This window comes from Centruroides vittatus, unplaced genomic scaffold, assembly GCF_030686945.1.
Source record: "Centruroides vittatus isolate TY-2023 unplaced genomic scaffold, ASM3068694v2 contig_424, whole genome shotgun sequence".
NCBI lineage: Eukaryota > Metazoa > Arthropoda > Arachnida > Scorpiones > Buthidae > Centruroides > Centruroides vittatus.
This window is the reverse complement of record NW_027122230.1, coordinates 459,997-481,273: the sequence shown is the minus strand read 5'-3', so window position 1 is coordinate 481,273 and position 21,277 is coordinate 459,997. Positions and strand designations below refer to the sequence as shown.

The following is a 21,277-nucleotide window of genomic DNA, read 5'->3' as shown; positions in this document are numbered from 1 at the left end:
TTTATGTAGTAAATGTTATGTTTATAAAGCGACAGATAAATTCAGTTTATCTAAATAATCTCGAGTTTAACGAAATTTTATTAAATATTAAATTATATGTCAGGCGAGTAAATAATACGCATTAAAAAAACATGTAGTTATTTAAATTATTAAGTTCCTATTGATTTCAAGTCATTTATTAAAAATTTCAGATATTCAAAAATTAAAATTTTATTATCTGCTTTTGAGAATCATTTAGTTGTTACAACTTATACAAAGTTTATTATTGTACAGTAAATTATTAACATCTATAACATTTTGAAACATTTCAAGTATTGTCATGTATACATAACATTTCATTGAATATAAATTGATAATTATTTAAAAATACATTCTGTTTATGATGAGATTGAACATTATGGTTGCATCAAACAAAGATGTGATGAAGATGGGATTAGATCATTTTCCGTCTTCGTCACCTCTCTTGGTTCATATGGAAGTTGTAGCCTATATTCGCCTTTCCTCCGAAGGGTGGTATTATGATCGCTTCGCGACCGAAGAGCCAGCCGTTTATCTCACGGCCTAAACGTAGCGCGCGGGAAAACCGTGCCTTCCGGGAGGACTTTTATGGGGAACTGGCCTCCTATTCAGTCGTTATTGGCTAGGAGAAAACCCGGAAAACTCCTAGCAGCCAGCCTGTCCGAGTCGCGGCGCGAACCCACGACCGAACTTCTCAGTGTTCAGGGTCTGGTCACCACCGATGAGCGGCAACGGAGACCACTCGGCCATTGGTGGGCCATTTTCCGTCTTTGATTTCATAAACATTTTTAAAGCCGAAGTGAATAATTTCATTAAAACAATTTTAAGTTTTATATGGCTTAATGTGTTTTGCATAAACTTTCTATAAAAGTTTTAACACAGTCTGTATTAGAATTAACATCTTTAAAATTATTATTTACATTTTTTAATATAGTTTTTTTTTCGCAGAAAGCCTTTTGTTTTGAATATTTTGAAAAAAAAGTTTTGAATATTTAATATTTTACAAAAAAACATTAAATATTCAAAACACTTTTTTACATTTATAAATTTTTACATATTTTATTGACATTTTAATTAAAGAACTAATAAAAAATAAACAATAGTCAAAAATTGTTGAAACTAATACCTTAAATACCATAGTAGAGATAACCGGCTCATCACAACTCTATATTGTGGATTATCAAGAGATTTTCTTTTTAGACATTGTAGGCCTGTTTATAATGTAATTTTCATAGTACTATGCAGTGTGGGTGGAAATAAATCGTGACCAGGTGTGTTTTAAATTGTAGATTGTAATTGATGTCAATTTCTCTGCGAATTTGTTGTACGTAAAACAGACATCTATATTTTTTTATGTATGACCGATGAGGGTCTTGTGTACCGAAATGCATACCACGAATGAAGTTGCATTCTGATGATATAAGTGTCATTTTCATGTTATCAGTAGCAGTATGATAAGTCTTTGTTATCTCTACTATGGTATTTGAGATATTAGTTTTAACAATTCTCGAGACAAGAAACTCTTATATAATAGGCAAAGAGTTCATTAAAATTGACATAAATGGTCAAAGCCATGTCTTTTTCTTACCACATCTATGCCAAATTTGAAAGATTTTTTTTTATAATACTGTATTTATAAGCTGTTTATTTATTTCGCGTGTAAAATATGTAATCTGCAGTTAATAAAAAATGTAAGAATACTGCTATAAGGTTTCGGTAACGTTCAACGTTATTTCTGCCAATGCAGTAAGCATTTAGTTTGTATACGTTGTCAGTATCATTACAAGTACCGGGCAGTTGATGTTCAGGAAGTGTGGAGCTACTACCTTAAAAACAAAAAATTCAAAATTCAAATGTAAGCAAGATAACATGTACATTCATTATTGTAAAACACGTGTTCTACTCGTTACCCGAAAAATCGACTTGTTTCTTTCCGGAGACAATAACAGTTTGTTCTCTCCAACGGACACTGTGGATTTCGAGGCACTTTCATGCTTAGATAGAACGGACAATTGGGGAATTTAGATGGAAAAGAATCCGGAGTCACCGCCCATCACGTACTGTACAAGCCGCACTACAACTGACCATCGATTGCGTGACCGAACAATTTTATTAAGAATTGATCCTCAAAATGCTGGTCACAAATACGAGCCTTTGTGAATAATTTTTTTTTATCTTCGGTGGAATGAATCTTCTCCAGCGTTCCAAATGATTTTCTGGCACCCTTAAAAAGTGCCTTTTATTGTCTTTTTCAGTGGGGTTTTCGGGAACAAAGCAGGTGGACACGTTTGCTAATGACTAAATGATTAAACGACAGAAAAATAAAATGCCTTCTACTGTTTTCACATTGTAGCAGAGCCCAAACGTTCGAAGCGCCGGATAATCCCTCGATTCCGGATATACGTTAAACGCCGGATGGCCCGGCACAATGCGTTAAAAGAGCGTTCCGTTTCCCGAATACCGGGAGTTCGGTGGTGGGTCGGCGCCTGGCCAGGACGGGCTGGCCACGTAAAGTTTTCTGGGTTTTCTCCACGTCTGTAAGGCCTGAATAGAGGACAGTTACCCTTAAAAAAGACCTCCCGGAAGACATCCCCCCCCTAAGCAGATCGTCTGAGTGTTGCGTTGCCATAACTTAACAAAACGAACAATCTCCGGAGGGGTGAAAGTTAATTCGGATGTTATTTGTTATTGGCATTTATAATTTTTTTACGAAATTCTTCGCTACCCTCAAAATTGAGTCTTTTGCCATTTGATAACTAAAAATATAAAAAATTTTTATAAACAAATGTAATAACCGATGGCGCCGAGTACGATTTTATTTGTTACCGTTAAAATATATCGTAGACGTTACTTTTTATTTGCAGGCAAAGTGCCACTCGTTGCTACATATTTTACACCGTATCTAGTCTGTTATTTCTGAATTTCCATTTGGTTTATAGTTTAAATATTTCAGTTTCTCTGGTCTTTATATACGGTTTTATTGTCTTGGTTGTTTTAAATTCCTTGCTTTTTCGCCTTGGCATTTTTCCGCATTAAATAAAATTTTTTCCGCTTAAAATTATAATAAAAAAATATAGAAGGGACGTACTCGGACTGGCTGAAATGCTGTGAACGTCATCTGGAGAAATCGACAGTGGCCAGCCATCTGGTAGGGCCGTGAGCCTAGACACCAGGGAATAGTAAGTAGACTTCGTACTCGGCCAGGGAGCCAGAAAAGCTCTGCTGGGATACAATCCAAAAAGTCCAAGAATAATTGTGGCAAGATTCCGAGCAATCAAACAAATCTATTATCCAAGTTTACACCTCAACATCAGACAGCTCTCCAGAGGCGATCGAAGCTTTTTCCTCGGACGGAACTTGGCTCTTTCCGAACGTCCAAAAGAGACAAACCGGTTTGACAGGAGACCGGAACGCAAAGATCGGCATAGAAAATGGGAGATGGAAGAGAGCGATGGGAAAATTCGAGTATGATGACAGAAATGGAAGGCATTTCGCCTTTCATTTCTGCTACACACCAAGATCTGCTAATCTGCAATACAAAATTACAACAAAACTCATGTCGAAAATGGACATGGATATCAAAAGATGGAAAGACTTGATTGATTCTATCCTCATAAGTAAGAGATGAAATTCGGTCGTTCAACCACGTAGATCCTTCCGAGATGCTGATATTGAGTTGGATCATAGCCTAGCAATAGCCAACCTTAAGCTAACTGTAAGACGAAAACATCAAAAAAGCTTCAAGAAAAGAAACTTAGATAAATTGAGCTCGGATAACACAAGAAACAAATATCAAGAAGCGCTCAAACAAAAGCTAACAAACTCCTACCATACAAGTTGTCTGGATTAAAGGACAAAAACAAATGGCATGAGAGCTGTCGAAGATGGTTTAGAACAGGAGGAGAAACCAGCCAAGAGAGCCAGCATCACCAGCTCTATTTATCACTGGTCTTGAAAGGGTAATGGACACCCTAAACGAAGACGCAGAAGGAATTTCAATTCGTGAGGATTTGCAGATGATCCGGTTATTCTGGAAGATAACAGGGAAAAGCTGCTTGAATCCATTAACAAACTAAACAATGAAGGCGGGTGACTCGGCCTATAAGTGAATTTCTCAAAAACAAAGCTAATTGTTTTTAGAAGCAAACACGATCAAAAAGCTGAAAGATGTCTTTTTGAAAAGATCAACAGAAAACAGTTGGAGATAAACTTATCTAGGAAGTATGTTTACATCGGCAGGGATCGCGCTGCATAGCGCCAAAATCACTACTTGGCGATATTTTTATTAAAGTGGCGATAAAAATATAATACTGGCCATAGGAAGTGGCAATAAAATCTCTCCGCTTCTTTCGACATTCAACGTGAAATTGAATCACAAATTACACTTCAAGAAAAGCAGCAAAATGTCGAGCTTCCGTACAACGGGAGTCCCGTTCACCACACATCTAGCAATTTCATGATTGTCAACTGGCACGTTCGGGCAGAAAAGTAAGAAGTGACGTCGAGAACCGAAGGCAGTTATGTGGAATGCCTCCCAGCGTTTCCAATGGGAATTTTTTGTCGGCCCTTCAGAGTTTTTGGGGTATTTTTTGGGATGACATTTTTACACTTTGATCATTTTCAGTAGACTAAAACAAAATTTTTGACACGACAGAACCTGTGAAATAATGTTTAAACATTATGATCAACTGTGTTATTCGGAATTATCCATTAAAAAATTATTCAAAAATGATTGCTAATGCTAACAAGAGAAGAGACAGATGTTCCGGTCTCCGACTAAAACGAAACTTGGTGAGCACGTAGCCTTAAACACAAACTCCTTGTCCAATAATAGGACACACTTCTAAAACGATCTTAAAAAAAACGCTTCTGAAACTTGAGTGTTTAGTTTAAAAGTCTGTAAGTTACACATCCCAGAGCGGAGATTGCCGAGTGAACAATGTAGGTTTGACCCTTCGGAGTTTTAGTTTTACTTTAGTTTTTCAATGTATAACTTGCTTATTTTATCTCATCATTAGCATTATTACTACTATTATTATTCCACACGTTTATAGCTTATGACACAAGAGATTAATAATTGTGACGTCATTTCCTGTTTAGCAAAAACAAGCCTCCGTACATTTAACTTTTTAACGTTGTTAAATAGGACTTTTATTTCTTGACATTTATTTTCACATATTTTACATCCTATGTCTTCACAAGAGAATAAGCTATGAAGACATATGATTACTGAACAGAAGAAAAAGACAAGTGAGATGAAAATAGGTTAGCGAAGTCGCAGCGTTTTATTTCTTTTTTAATTGTTAATATTACGGGCAATATTCTCACGCGCTCTCATATTTGTTACGCTTCAAATGTCACAATGCCACCATATCCGAAAATAAATATCAAGAAAATTTTATTGAACAACGTAAGAGTTAAATCTGGAGAGGTTTGTTTTCCGTAAGCAGGAAATGACGTCACAATTTTTAATCTCTTGTTTTATAAACTTTAAACGTGAGGAATAATAATAGTAATAATAATGCTAATGATGCGGTCAAATAATAAAACAATGTCACACAAAAAAAATCTAAACTAAAATCCCGAACGATCGAACATCGCCTAGCTCAAGTACCTGGCATCTTATTTACTCGTCTGTCGCCTCTCTTCGACCGGAAACTTCCAGTCTCATAAACTAAACACTACATTTTCAGAGGCCACCATTTTGGAAACGCTTGAAAAGTGGGTCCTATTATTTAGACGAAGAGCTGTTTGTATTTAAGGTTACGTGCTCACCAAGTTTCTTTCGAATCGGAGACTCGAACGTCTGGTCCTCTTCTTGTAACTGACGGTTTAACACGTTACTTTTGCCAAACTGATAAGGCTACCGGCATCTTCATTAATTAGTAAGTAAAAATGGTGACGAAAGCAATTTAAAACTGGAGAAATGGTGGCGATATTTTTAAATTTTCCAGAGCTACCCCTGTGTATATATTTTTATATAATATAATCCGACACTAGACCCGACGTAGCCCACCGTTGGGGGAGTGGAATTTTCCATGTTTTCTTCACGTTGTTTGCGAAACTGGCCCCTGCTTAAGTGTTGCTCATAGAAAGTTTCCAGGGAGGAATCCCCTTCAGCATCTGTTGCCGTAACCAAATAAACCAAACCTAACTTGACGTAAAACTTGTCAAAATTTATTTCGTCCTTAACAAGTCGCGCAAATATTGAGAAAGGCATTTTCCAATTAACACGCATCTTTTCAAAGCGGCAACGACTTTCCCGTAACGCGTAATACATATGCTAACGTAAGGTGTTATAAGCACCCGCAGCCGTAACCCGGTCCTTTCTAATCATGTATCGGTGTTAATGTGGAGGTTATTGCGTGACCGCTCATCCTCCAAAGAGCCGGCCGAAGCTTTTTTTGCTCTACCATACGAAATTACTGGCGAAGAGCTGGGGAAAATGGTTTCCGAGAGAGATCTTTTAACTGGCCCCATAGTTAGACGTTACAGAGGTGGAGAAAACCCAGAAAACTCACGTGCCCAGCCCGTCCCGACCAGGGGCCAACCGAGGACCGAACTCCCAGTGTTCGGGGAATGAATGAACCGCTTGGTTACCCCGGTTCTTCCGTACGTTTGCATCATTTATGTATTGACCGAATACAAGTCTTCGTGCCGCCATCTACTGATAGTCGATGAAATTTGTCGTAGTTATTAATGCTTTTTTTAGCTTAAAAAATAATAATAAAGATAGTAAACATTTTTGATTGTGAAAAATAATATTAAATTAAGAAAGGAAACAGTTTTCAATTTCGAAAAATTTAATTTTAAGATTTTATGAAATTCTAACAGAAATTCTGTTTAAAAACTTAACGACTTTTTGAGTTTATTAAAATGCAAACAGAAAAAAAATACGATTTTCTTAATGTTTACGTATGAACCGAGATGGGGAAATAAACACGTAATAAACTGAAACAGAATTTTATAAATTGTAAAATTGTAGGGCTAAATTTAACTCTTTCTTACTTTTAGAATAATAAAATAATTACACATTTTGTTTAGGCGGGATTTATTGAAATCAAATTCTGCCAGCATTTAAAGCGGGAAGAGTCGGTCGGTGGCCCACTCGGACGTAATTACTCGGTAATCAAAACTGCAGTTTATCTCAATTGCCACCGGTTGAAAACGTTCCATTGTTTAAATATCAAAGGATACAAATAACGTTTACGATTTCACCCGATTCCATTCTAACCACAACCAATCTCATATATTTTGCTTTTCAATTTGAATATTTTCCAAATTTTAATCGATCGAGTTTTGATTTTTTTTTTAAATAAAATTTGACCTAAATATCCCACAATAATGATTTAGATAAACGTCGCCAGATGGCAGCATTATTTACTCGTATTCTGTGTAATTATAATACAGTAATTTTAAATGTGTAACGATATTTTCGGTCGATAAATTAATTAAACGTATTCGGAATAAGCATTATGGTTAATTAAAATAAAGTCTTAAGTTAAATAATTAGCGTTAGACGTTTTATAATATAGATAAATGCGGAATAAATGAAAATCGCTAGAATAAGTAAATTACGCGGCCAAAATACTTTCTCCTCCCGATAAGTAAAAATTCGTTTTCGCCGGATCTCCCCGTTATTCTACCTACCTGTTTCCCGCTCGACCGCCTCAGTGCGCGTGACCACGCCGGTTGTTACGTATTTGTCACGTGACCGAGAATCGGATTGGAAGCGCGGGTCGTTCTGTGCGGAAAGTCGCCAGTGCCGGTAAGGTGGTCGGCGGAGAGAAAGAAAGACCAAGCTTTTACTTATCTTTTGTTCCACGTTTACCATCGTCGATCCGGTTAAGAACAAAGAAACTGCTCGTAATCGAGTACCGCTACTAATCGAGGAATAGGTGAGTTAACTGCTTTGTTACGTCGACCGCAATACTTTTAAGTGTAGATCGGGCCCGCCTTCCACTTCTCTTACGAAACATAACCGAAACCAGATTTATTATATAAACCGTCGATCTCTTACATAGATACCGTCTGCTATTCTCGCGTACGCGTAGATACCGAATGCGTACGGATAGTTAAAATCCAAATCCGGCGCTGTTGACACTATGCCGGGCGAGGTATCACTTACGTAATGGCGTCGGGATAGTAATACGTAATAATACTTGTTACGGTCACGTTGACCGTGTCAACGTACCGCATTTTCTTGGGAATTTTGCCAAAATTTGCATCGTTCTCTTAAGAATATTTTAAAAAAATATATTTTATTTAATACGATCCTTCTGGAAATCACAAAATTTTTATCGGACTTATTTATACGCCCGCTTTTTAATAATTTAAACCGCATTTTATTTTAATTTCAAACGAACTTTAAAGGAAAATTGAAGTTGACGTATAGGATACCGGAAGCAGAATTTATATACGGTACTCCGATGGGCACGTTTTTACAATTTTTTATCCGTTACCATATTAATTTAAGATTTTGTTACGTTAAATTTGAAAGAAAATTAATATTTGTACCCAACGTTAAATGTACGTTTGTTTTAAGAAATTTCGGTTCAGGTGTACGAGAACGTCTCGGCCGGCAAAAATAGGAATAGTGAAAAGAAGGGGCCAAGTCTGGGTCATTCTCCACCCTGTTTCGCAGGAATTCGGGCAAGGGAAGGTCACCGCATTCGCCGGCAGTCCCGCACTTATTGACTTTAATAATTCCAGATGACAAAGTTTTAAAGTGAAAATTTCATTGTCGTTTATTGGGAAAGTAAGAAGAGGGCCGACGGGAGGCTCTTTGGCTTTCTGTTCTCGGACTTCATCGATCGAATTGGTCGCGCGGATCCCCATAAATTTTCCGTTTTTAAGCACCGACTGCACTTTTGTCCCAACGTCTTTCTGGCAGTCGACTTGTTTTTGAATAAGAAATCGCCGTCTAAGACATAGAACTTGTGAAATTGAAGGAAATGTCCGATCGATATCCGACCGACGTTTAATTTACCGGACAGAGATTCTCGAAAGACAGTGGAAATTTTAAGGCGTAATTATTGCGGACGATGTTATGTAGTGTAACGGGAGTCTTTCGAGCCCCGAGCAGTTTCGGGCTACCGAAGACTGCGCTCGTTCGTATTGTATTAATTGAGAAGGTAGTTGAGCGGGTCGTCTCTTGTAATTAATTTACTCGAATTATAGCCCCCGGCTCTTTCGAAATTCGATTTTGGGCGAATTTAGTTACTTCGTGACTATCCACCTTGGCTTTAAATTTTTCCTTACTTTTTTCCATACGAATGAAAATTTCTTTGCCGTAGTTTCTGTAAACAGTCGAGTTTCCTGATACGAATCCCTCTGTACTGCAGTTTACGATTTAAAATCGATTAACTTCTAATTAATAATCGAGTTCGATGGACGATGAACAATAAAATTTGTTTAATGAAAATCTAAACGCTTTTAAAAAGTAATAATTAGATATAATAAGAGAAATAATAATTAACACTAGTCAAACAATTTTAGGATAATTTCATTTTCTAATAAATTTACTTTAAGTAATTGTTCACAAAGTATAAATATATTACAAGATTATTTAATATTATATTTGTAACAAATGGCGTATATGAATTGGTATCGTAACCAGTCAAACGGCGATCAGATTTTAAACCGGTTACGATAATTAAATTGATAAAACTTAGCGTATTTTTCGAATGGTTTTTATACCTTTAACGATGTATAAATTCGTTTTAAATTAAAATCGTATTTCATTCAAAAATCAATATTGGGAATTTAATTAAAATAACGTTAATTAAACAAGCGCTTATTAATCCCTTTTCGAATTTCCTTTAAACGCATTTAAAGTAAATTATGAACTTTGGTTTATAATTAAAATAAAAATATATATTTTTTTAAACTAAAAAAAAATTCAAAATAAGATAACGTATATTTTGATTTTAAACAATGTAAGTTAAAATATATTTTAAAAATGAAAATATAATAAGAAATTAACCGAAAGGAAAAGTAAAAATGACGGTTCTTTCTGGTTAAAATATACATACTGGATTTTCGTTTCGGAGTACCGAGTCATCACTATTTATTATCCTTAAACTTAATTTTTAAAAATACGAGTGACGCAAAGAGTAGAAAAACGTCGGTTCAGAGATTTAAGATGTTACAAAAACAAAAATGACACCTTATTATACGTTCGGAAGGAGAGGCAACGACGGGCGGTTTAGCATCATTAGATAAATTAGAAAATTAATAAATGACCGGGGAAGAATTAGCATTTTTTTTTTTCGAAAATTAAATATTTGATTTCATTTACAACAGTAAAAACACAATATTATCAATAGGAGTATTTGATAATATATTTAAGATCGGTAATGCGTTATTGACGGCACCCTCTTTTTCGGGATATAAAAAAACGATAACACCAGGGAAATGAGGATTTGATTCCTTTTATGGAATTCAATATTTTTCAGGAATTCCCGAAGAGAAAATGCACGGGAGGGGGAGGAAACTGGCTAACGATTAACGAGTAGAGACTAGAAGAGTGGTACCATCCAGATTATTTCTCGTAGGGTCAGAATTATAATTTGAAACCAGTCTAGTGGGTGCGGTTGATAAATACCAGTACTCCGTCCAGTCCGGGATGCGATTCATTTTAAACGGAAAGGAAAAACGGTATAAAAAATATAATTATTCGAATATTTTTGCAATTTTTTAAAATTGGATATAGTAATGTTCTTAAAAATTTTGTTTGTTACAGTACTTATTATTTTTATTGGATTTATTTATACCACCCGTAGAATTAAGAAAAATCTAGTAACGAGTTGCGTAACTTTCCCGACTGTTGAGTTTTTATTTTAAAATTTACATTTGTATTATTAAGGAAAATAAATAAAATGTGTGGCGCCATCTGTTAACAGATTTTGTTCTAAAAATTTATATATTTTTAATTACTTTAAAATAGCAAAAGGCTTAATTTTGAGGGTAGGGATAAGTTTTATAAAGAAAAAAAAAGTATAAATATTACTAACGAATAAAATCTTCATTAAGTCCTACCCGTCTCGAAATACGACACACGACCTCTCTCTAGCTCTTCATTCCCTGGTTCTTTCACCACCAAAATTTAATACCATCAATGTCCCTCGTATACAAACCGTCGTGCCAAGTTCCGTTTTTAAATGTTTACCCCATCCCGAGATATTAAGGGAAATAGACGCCAACACACACATTCATACATACATATCCACTGAATTTTTTGTCTTTTTTTAAACTTTTTTGGGGATCGGTAAGTCTCAAAACGTGGAGATTTGCAAAAAACTCGGAGGGTCAAATTTGGCACGGTTCCATTACTTTATTACACATACATAACAGCCAGGGAAAGTAAAATTCATTTTCACACCGGTAACAAAAGTAATTTATAAAACATAAAAAACGATATTTATAGTTTGGTAAATTAATAAGAACTTTCTAAGTTAAATTTTTTTGTGGGACCATTTCCTGTAGAACTACAAAAATTGTATATTTGATATTTGTCCGGTTTGATAGAGGAGAGCGGGTAAAGGACATTGGGACGTTTTAAAATTACGGCTTCTTTTGGCCAGATTTATTTTATGCGAATTATAAAGAATACTTAAAGTCGGCGAAACCTAAATCGTACACTAAATTTTTCACCGCCCGGTATTTAATAACGTTTATTTTACCCGAACACGAGAATAATTTCATCAATTGTCGGCAATAAATATCGTAGACGTAGTAAAATCTTCCGGTAGTTTAATAATAAAAAAGCAGCTTTATTATACGAAGAAACGGAAGGTAAACATTCGCAGTGAAATCGACGGGTGCAGTTCGGCGCCTTTCTTCCGGGTTTTCGACGTCGGCAAATCGATTCGGACTAAGGAAGACGAAGTTAGCGTAGAAAAGGAACCCGGGACGGGGCCAAGAAATTTCGGCCTTGGCAAATAAGGGAGAGACGAGCTCCGGGCTAAACGAAATAATATCCGTCCGAAGTGTTGGGGAGGCGCCAGGGACGAAAATCGGTAGGAACGTGACCTAAAACGTGACACTTTATGCGATTTCTGCGGGAAAAAAGTGTTTATAAAAGGGGAACAGGTGGCCGCCATTAATAGTGATTTGTCCGGCGGACGCGTTTTAAAAGCGCTTAAAATTGTCTCGTTCGGAGTGCGTTTATTATTGCCGACAACCCTTTGAATCTCACCCAAACATCGCGCGTAATGCTAATCGAATGGGTGGTTCAAACCGGGAAGAAAAACACTTTCTTTCGTATTTGTTGTAGGTCCGGCGTCCCCTCGCCCACCGCCGTTATTACCTTATGGATAAGACGCTGTTTAAAGAAAGGGAACCAATCTTTTAATTAGAACCAAGGAAAGAGGACGGCGGGCCATACCAACGTCCACCCAAACGGCACGCCTGAGGTTCCGCCGGTTTTCCACCCCCATCTAGGCGGGGGTAGCTAACTTCTCCGTCGAATAACTCTTCCCGCCATATTGTATTCCCGAGAAATGATCGGTTTTCTCCCGAAATATATTCTCAACGGAGAAACAACCCAGAGACAAGTACTCTGTTGTGCCTTTGACTTTGACCGGACAAATCGATAAAAATGAGTCCCGTTAAATACCAAAATTCCGTCTTTTATTATTTAAAGACCAGTCTATTCCGTAATATTTTTTATTACGTAGAAAACCGGGAAATTTCTACGTAAACTACTTAATTAAAAATAAATTTTCTTTATTCGCCAGGCAATTAAATTATTTTCCTTTTTTATTAAATAAATTATCTCAAGTAACAATTATGGAAAAGGAATTCTTGAAATTTATTAATTTAAAGTATTTGTAATCCGTTAAGGAATCCTTGGTTTTTAATATTTGTAAAATCTCCCTTTGTAACTTAACTGTATATTGAATCTAATAAATTTTGTATTCGTGTTGACTGGTGTGATAAGTCGTAATATAAATTAACTGTTTTTTAAGTTAATATAATACGTTTGATAAAACTATGTAAAATGGCACTGTGATAATTTTTATCGCGTGTGATAATTTTTATATAATTAAGATAAATAACTTTCTGTTTTTTAGCTGGACGACAACTTGCCCCGAAAAGAGCGCGATGTTCGTAAAATAATATTAAATAATAGAGCGAACAGACGATGTTAATAGCGAGGTTGAGGCCGAAGTTTTAAACGCGAAAACGTGTACGTCGGACGTTCAGCGCAGCTTTCCTGTAAGCCTAGAAATTTGACAGTGGCGTTTGGAATGTCGAGCACAATTCCACTGACTTTCCAAACGCCATTGTCAAACTTCTAGGCTTACAGGAAGGCGACACTGAACGTCCGACGTACACGTTTTCGCGTTTAAAACTTCGGCCTTAACCTCGCTACTAATAATTAAGGCCGAGACATCTATGCACTAAAACTCGAGGAAATACTTACAAAAAATATTTAAGTAGTCCTACGTGCTCTACGTCCGTAAAATGTTCTAAATATAGAAATGTGTGTTTTTTTTTATTATTCGCTTCTCGCTAGGATAATTCTAGATTTATTAAGTTTCCTTTTATGTAAATTGTTACGATTTTAATAAAATAGACGATTAATTCCATTAATCCAGTTTCAAATACATTAAGTAATTAATAATACTTAGACTGTTGTTGTTATTGTACAAAATGTGAAGCACTTGGGAACGATGCAACATTTTCTTACTTATAACGTGGCTTTCGCGGTAGATTTTGGTCTTGACCGAATTATTGACACGAGCAAAAGGTGATCCTATCCCGTGAAAAGCTTTGTTTGGTCTAACGTATTACGCATTCTTATTTTTGACGTAACGTATAGATACTACAAATCCCAAATCATTTCGTGTTCGGAACCTGGTAATTTGACGAGATAGAGATAATGCTGCCACGGGTGAAATAATTCGCTACTTTTCTATAAAAACATTAAATTTATGCATTATTTTCACATTTGGCTACTCGTCGGATTCCTCATCCGTGCGTGTCACACGCCGATAACTCTTCCTTATGTGATGATAAATGGCGAGAATTCGTTTAGGCAACGTATTGATTGGGTACGAGCGATATTTTCGCCAGATCGCTACTGTCAACAAATTTGTCGTGACTCGTGATCGAAGTACTTTAGAAAGCGCGATCACGTTTCCAAGCCCAAACGGTTAGGAGTTGAAAGTTGAAATTTGGTACACAGTGTACATTCTCATGACGTACACTGTGTTGTAAAGTTGAAATTTGGTAAAATTTCAACTTTAAACTCCTAACCGTTTGGGTTCTGCGCTTATTATTTTTATTATTATTATTAACCCATCTCGATTATATTATAAGATATATAAATATTGATGGCGTATGGTTCACAAAGCACTAAGTCTTTCAGATTCTCGAATATGTTAAATATTGGTAGTTTGTTACTAGCCAAATACAATCTGTTTTACCGAAATACTTTTTAATAGGCAAAGTTAAGACCAAAATAACAAAGCTTAGGTTGAAGCTGCCAATTAGACGGAACTTTAAATATCAAATATAAATAGTTGTATAATAGGAAATAACATTTGTTTTGGAAAGAAGGAAAGCGAAAAGAACGGATTAAAAATACAATTAGGAACAAATTTTAATATTGACAGAAGAAATGCAATGTTTTCTTCGACTGTTAAAATTGGCTTTAAAGACGAGCGAACGAAACTTACTAAAAAGAAGTGTTGGTTTGGTTAGTTTACAATAAAGACAGTACATTAGCCAATATAATACGTACACGAACTATGTTGATTTACATGCTATATTAATACAGAGGTACATTGGAGGTATTCACTCTACGATTGAAAAATTAACGCTAATACTTACTTTTTATACAAAGCTAATATCATTTTTGAAGAAGTACTAATCAGAATTTTAAATAAGAAGTAGAGTAGTTGGAGCGAAATGAGTCGAGTAAAATGTTTCGCATTAGTTCCGTACTCTGCAGCTAAAAAATTAGTTTTAAAGTGCCGTGTAACGGCAAAATTTAAGTTTCTAGATAGTAGACAGTCTATGTTGAGATAGTGGTCATACGAATAACCGCCGCCATGTTTTTTCCTTGGAAAAAACATGGCGGCAAAGGCACTTCAGGAAGAAGAAAATAAATGTCGTTTTCGATTTTTAGAATTAATCTCTACTATTATTTATTTATTTAATATACTATTGAATAATTTTTGGAATTTGTTTATGATGAACGTTTATGATGAATTTTTTTAAATATCCTGAATGTTAATAATTAAAGTTGTTTTATATTATCTTCTAAAAACAGATAAATAAGCATGACAAAATGATACAAAACAAAATAAAACATTTATTAATTAAAATAATAATTTATTATAAGTTGCATATGATAAGTACTGTATAATTAAAATATATTTATTATTCATCAATCATTTCAATATCGAAAATTCTACTTTATATGTTTTATGTTCTAAATTACAAATCTACCGTAATTTACAATACCTTTTTATTAAAATAAAGTAGATTTGTATAATTAAGAATATTTATATTAGATATTGTATATCACGTATTACGAATATTAAAGTACAGTATATCAATACTCATATTAATTTATGTATACTGAGTTTATTTAAATTTTAAGTAATTTGGAATGTTTTATGAATGAAAATATCATCCGAATATAAAATAAAAATTTTACATACGTAGATAATCGTTAATACGTCACACAACTCACACAAATAGCTACTGTAGGTTGCTTTCCAGTTTTTTCTTTTCACTTTTGTTTCCCAAAGCTTACGACCTGTGGGATCTCTCGGAAGAACTTTCATCGAAAATCCTTTTTCGCTGCGATTTGTGCCGCCAAAGCGGCACATCCAGTCATAATCTAAGAATTATTAAACTATAAAATAAGTTGAAGTAAACAACAACTTCTTACTTACTAACAAATATCAGTATACAGGTATACCTCGAGTTACGCCGTTCTCGATTATACGTCGTTTATAAAAAAAAAAGTATATGGGAAAAATAAAAATCAAGTTTAAGTCATTTTATTCGACTTTACATCCGTCCGCCACAAATATTGAAGTCGTAATATCTCTAGAAAAGCATTAAAAGCACATAAAATCATATTAAAATATGTACATTTACAGTAAATTTTAATATAATCATCATAAATTCTAGAAAACGAAACAAGAAGACATCTGTGTTCGTGTATTGTGGTCTTATTTAGCGATCTTTAAGTGCTCATTATCGGCGTTTTTCACGGTAGTTCCAATATCTATCGTTTGGCGTCGTTGTCAGCGCAACTGGATATTGGTAAATTTAACATAAATTAGTTTATTTTCTACTATCGCAAAATAATTTTAATAACTGTATTTGTTATTTAACCTTAAAAAATCATCTTATTTTATAATGTCTTAGAGAAACCACATTCACAAATAAAGAGTCCGCGATGTATTGTAAACATCACCAACTTGTAAACATGTACTGTACATTTACAACTATGTACTGTACGTATACATGTATTCATAAATTTAGATTACTTTTTTCCTGTACTATACTAAAAACTAAAATTTATTTGTTTGTAAGCTTAAAATAGATTAATATTATTTAAAATGCATTTATAAATAAAATACAGAACTGGGAATGGTAATTTGTGGTTTAGCCTAATGGCAAGTAATTACCGACGTAAGGTGAGGTATACCTGTATAATAACTGGCATAAAACTCAAAAACTTAAGATTAATACAAATAAACAGTATATCGTTATTCTAAATACTTTCTATACAGGGTGTCCCAAAAGTTTCCATGCATACAAAGGTGAAATGTAACTTCATTTACATAATATTAAAATGTCAGCATAAAGATTTGTGTCAGTGAATTGAGGGAGTAAGGGAACTGAATACATGGGTGATCTGCCAATGGGGTAACTTCTAGCAGGATATCCTATGTGGAAACTGGATTCTGGTTAGGTGTTAGACACATGAAGAAACCACAGAACACTGCATGGTGGCCAGTCCATTGGTCAGGCACGAACCAATGACCATCTATCAGTGTTTAGTAGTTTTATTTATTCGGCCACTGGTAGGATTGATTTGTGTCACTGTATGGAGACTTTTGGGACACCCTGTATATTCTTAATATCACTGATCTTTGATTAATTTTAATTTGTTTTCAGACAACGAACGTAGAGACGATAAAATTTATTCACGATGTTTTCGTTCCAATCTCGCAAACACGTTTGGAATAATAATGGCGACTTAAGGTTACGTCATCGCAAACTGCCAATAGGAAAGCGTTCCTTATATGGCCACGCTCTTATTATAGGCTCTCTACCATCTAGCAGAGAGCCTATAATGAGACATGCGCTTAGAAGTTGGAATGAATCATCACGGTGATTGGCTTCAGCTGTCTCGTGATCGGGGAGATAAAGGGGATTGTGTGTTGTATGTGGAGTAGGGTCGGACTTAATTACGATTTTACTCGTTATTAGTATTTACAATTTTTTATAAATTTTGTCCACTTATATAAGCGTTTTGCCACTTTATCCCTGCGTTGAATGGCCTTAAAAAATCCTGGAAATGAATGTTTTAAGTATGACAGATCCACACGAAACCCACATTAGTACGTATTTTTCTACAATGTTTTCACATTACCAAAAAGTATCGATTATATTTAGAGAAGATGTTTTAATAGATGCAAAAGACTTTTTCAACAATCTCAAGTTTTACTTAAGATATAGCAAAGAGATCATTGTACTGTAATACAGCAGTACGTTCTCTGCAAGCAAAATAGGAATGCTTCATACAGAGATCAAAAGCACGTACGATAATGATGTAGTTGTTCAGTAGACAGCCTTAAAATCTATAAATTACGTAAACAAATAACTCAAATAAACGAAAATAGATATCTATGCAATGCACAAAAAAAAAGAAGACACGAATGGTCTGTGTCTTCAGACCCAAATTGTTCGCTAGCCAGGACAGATTAAAATTATTCAATTTGAATTTTACATAAATTTGTAGTACCACCCCGAGTAGGAAGGTGTGTGTAATATGAATTGCTTATCTATATAAATAAGTAACGAATATAACGAAATACGAACTGGAAAAGTCAATTGGGTCTGTGAGACTCGGGCCATTCATTGCAGGATTTAATATTTAAAAATATAAAAATTATTTAAATAAAATAGTATAACAGACGACGCCACCAATGTTTCCGGGAAAGTTAAGCAACTCGTTGCTGGATTTTCTTTGTAATATAAGTAAAAACATCCGTTTGATATACTGTACTGTACAGTACATAGTACATACAATTAAAAGTCCGTTAGATATATTAAATGCTGTGAAAAGATAAACTGAACGAGCAATTATTTATTTTGACATGGTCACAATGCTGGGCGGCATTTTTTTATATTTTTAATTTATTTAATTGTAAAATATATGATTCCCATCTAAAGTTAGCATTGGCTTGCATAACGTGACTTCCGGTTTGCGTTGCAAGTTCGCATACAGTTAATCGGGCTCTCCTGTCCCTAAGCTTTCCATATCTGGTCTCGACTTTCATCTATCTAACTCAGTGATTCCCAAACTTTTTTGATCCACCGCTCCCTTTGTTCCATAAAGTTATACCCAACGCCCCTAGCCCATTTTCTCTTGAGAGAAAGGATTGGAAATATTCTTAGGAAAACTTTCCTATGAATCTCACACTTTGTGCCCTTACCGTACATTGTTCTCAATATCTAGAAACCATTAAACGCAATGCTTCCTCTTATCCGTTTAACAGAGGAAAGGGAACGGCTGTCAGTGACCCCAACTTTTTCCTTTGGTCACCGTTCAGTACCCTGCCTCCAGCGCCCCCTATATTTACTCACCGCCCACAAGGGTTGCGTTATCGCCCACTTTGAGAAACGCTGATCTAACTCCATTCTCGAAATTAAAGAAGGATAGACCGACAGATGGACTACAATGGGAATTTATAGGTGTAAATTTTTTTCAAATTACAGCCCAAATAGCATTGAAAAGTTTAGAAACTTCAAATAATTACGACTTTCCTATTTTTGGATATTTATTTTTGCGCCACTTTCGAACTTTCATCGAGAAATAAGAATTTACTAAGATTTATTTCCTCCCGAGTTTATTATTTTTAAATCAATAATCACATAAATTAATTCATTCTTTTAGTCCATTACTTTCGTTATTAATAGATAATTTCAAGACGTTTAGTTTAAAAGAAACAGAGATGTTAATGGATTTAGATTGGGTCGTTTTCGTTAACCGAATTTATGCTGGATTCCGGTTGAGTTTTTATAATAGTTTGGGTCCTGCTTAATAAACTGGTTGTCGGGATCTGTGTGATATTTTTATAGAATCGACAGAACTAGATACTGGTTGCGTGTTTCCACGTATAAAGTTCGTTTATCCGAAGAGACTCGGTTCGACGAAAACGTTCGTACTTGGATACGAACAACGCCCATTGGATTCGTGTCGAGGCTGATCGAAACACAAATTAAATTGTCCTACATAAAGACAAATGAAATCTTTTCCGATAACCTAGTTTCTGTCGTTTTGTATCCAACAAAGTAATTCTCTTCTTCTGACCGAATTCTTTTCGTCATTTCTCTTCGATTCGGCCATTTCGCCGGATGTTTACGGTATTCAAAATAATAAACACTTATACGTTGATTTTGTTTATTTACAACTACTTTCAGAAACTCCCAGCGTCTTTAATAGCTTAGGTAACTCGTTCGTCTACCGCAGTGTTTTTCGACCTTTTTTTGATAGTGGCACCTCCAACTTCTGTATCGATATAATTAGTTCGCTTTTAGTCAATGGCTGGCTTACGTTTTTGCTAAACTCGAATAATTTTGGGGCTCCTAGCATAAGTCTGAACTAAAGAACTGTTAAGCCGTGCACTGGCAAAGGATTCGAGGATCCGACTGCCAAAATGTAGGCTAAAGAAAAATTCTGGCCAACTGGCCCAGCCCTTACGGCTTGATGTTCGGGTGCCGCCAGTCCGCGAGAATATTTGAAATTTGGCCAATTACGGGGATGTTTAGAAATTCGTATTAGAAAACGTACCGAGGTTAATATTAAGTACTTCAACCCTGGGTAACGATTCTATCACTACAATAGTCTTCTATTAATAACAAACTCTTACACTCCATCGATTTTGTGGAAAACTTCAATCAACAAACAAATTGTTTCGGAGTCCCACCGAAATGTGGAACCCGGAAGTTTCGGCTTCGTTAGTTTGACAGTAGATTCGCCACTGTTTTTAATAGTTTATTAATACACGTAAGAAGTGTAACGGCATCGGGTCCACCGGTGGATAAAACCGCCGAACAGCGGTAGTAAGTGGAGGTTGGCATCTTACCGACGGACTTGGCGTTTGTAGCTTTCTTCGGGTGTCTGACACCTAAATAGGGGCCAGTTTTCCACAGAAAGGCTTGCCGGAAATGCTTGTCCTCGGCACATCTTCCGAGTGTTGCGTGGCCTTCCTCCATCAATCCGTAGGACGTCGCGGAACCCCAATGTGCCGGTCGAAAACCAATGGTCCATCGTCAATAAATCGTACTGCGCCTTCAAGTTTCTAGAAAATAATAAAATGAATTTATAATTATACACGATTTAAAAAAAAATTATTTACAACAGTGAACGAGTTGTGAGTACTTGATACAAGAAATTTTTGCTTTATGCAATTCTCGTAGATTTAATTATATTTAATACTAATCATCGGTGTGGAAGTGTGTATATGATTATTTTTAATTACGTTCTAATCTCTACTTTAAATATTACTTTTTCTTGTACTTTTGTTCAATGTAAGCTAGTTAAACGCGTAAAACATTACGAAAAATTTTGCCAGCAAATATCATCTTGACAAGGCAATCGATCGCCGTATAATGTTATATTTTTATTTTTCCAATTTAATATCAAATCATTTAGCCTTTCTCCCTCTATATATAGAATATACGTCTATATATATATATATATATATAAATATAGAACATTCCATAAAACTGGTTTTCATATTATTTTTAATGCGTTTTCTTTAAGTGAAGTAAACCAGACTCTTCAATCTATAACATAGCGTGCCCGATATAAAAAAGTAACGTAAAATGAAACACATGTAAGATCGAGAAGAGCTGGTGTGTTATTGTGATCAGAGTATAGAGGGAATAATTATTCCTTCGGAACGTTGTTAAGAGTTTAGAAATGGAACTGCAAGTTCTCGTCTTAAAGGAGTTATTAAAATTACGAACGAATGTTAAAATATTGAAAACTGTC

At 35.2% G+C, this 21,277-nt stretch overlaps 1 protein-coding gene across 1 annotated transcript in view; it reads left to right on the top strand.

The window, feature by feature from the left end:
* Positions 1-7,733: 7,733 nt before the first annotated feature.
* The window catches only part of LOC136976762 (uncharacterized), a 57,097-nt gene continuing 43,553 nt past the window's right edge, over positions 7,734-21,277 (top strand). The window contains exon 1 of the mRNA XM_067272119.1: positions 7,734-7,916. The gene's annotated coding sequence lies outside the window, so the exon portion shown is untranslated. The remainder of the gene's footprint in view (positions 7,917-21,277) is intronic.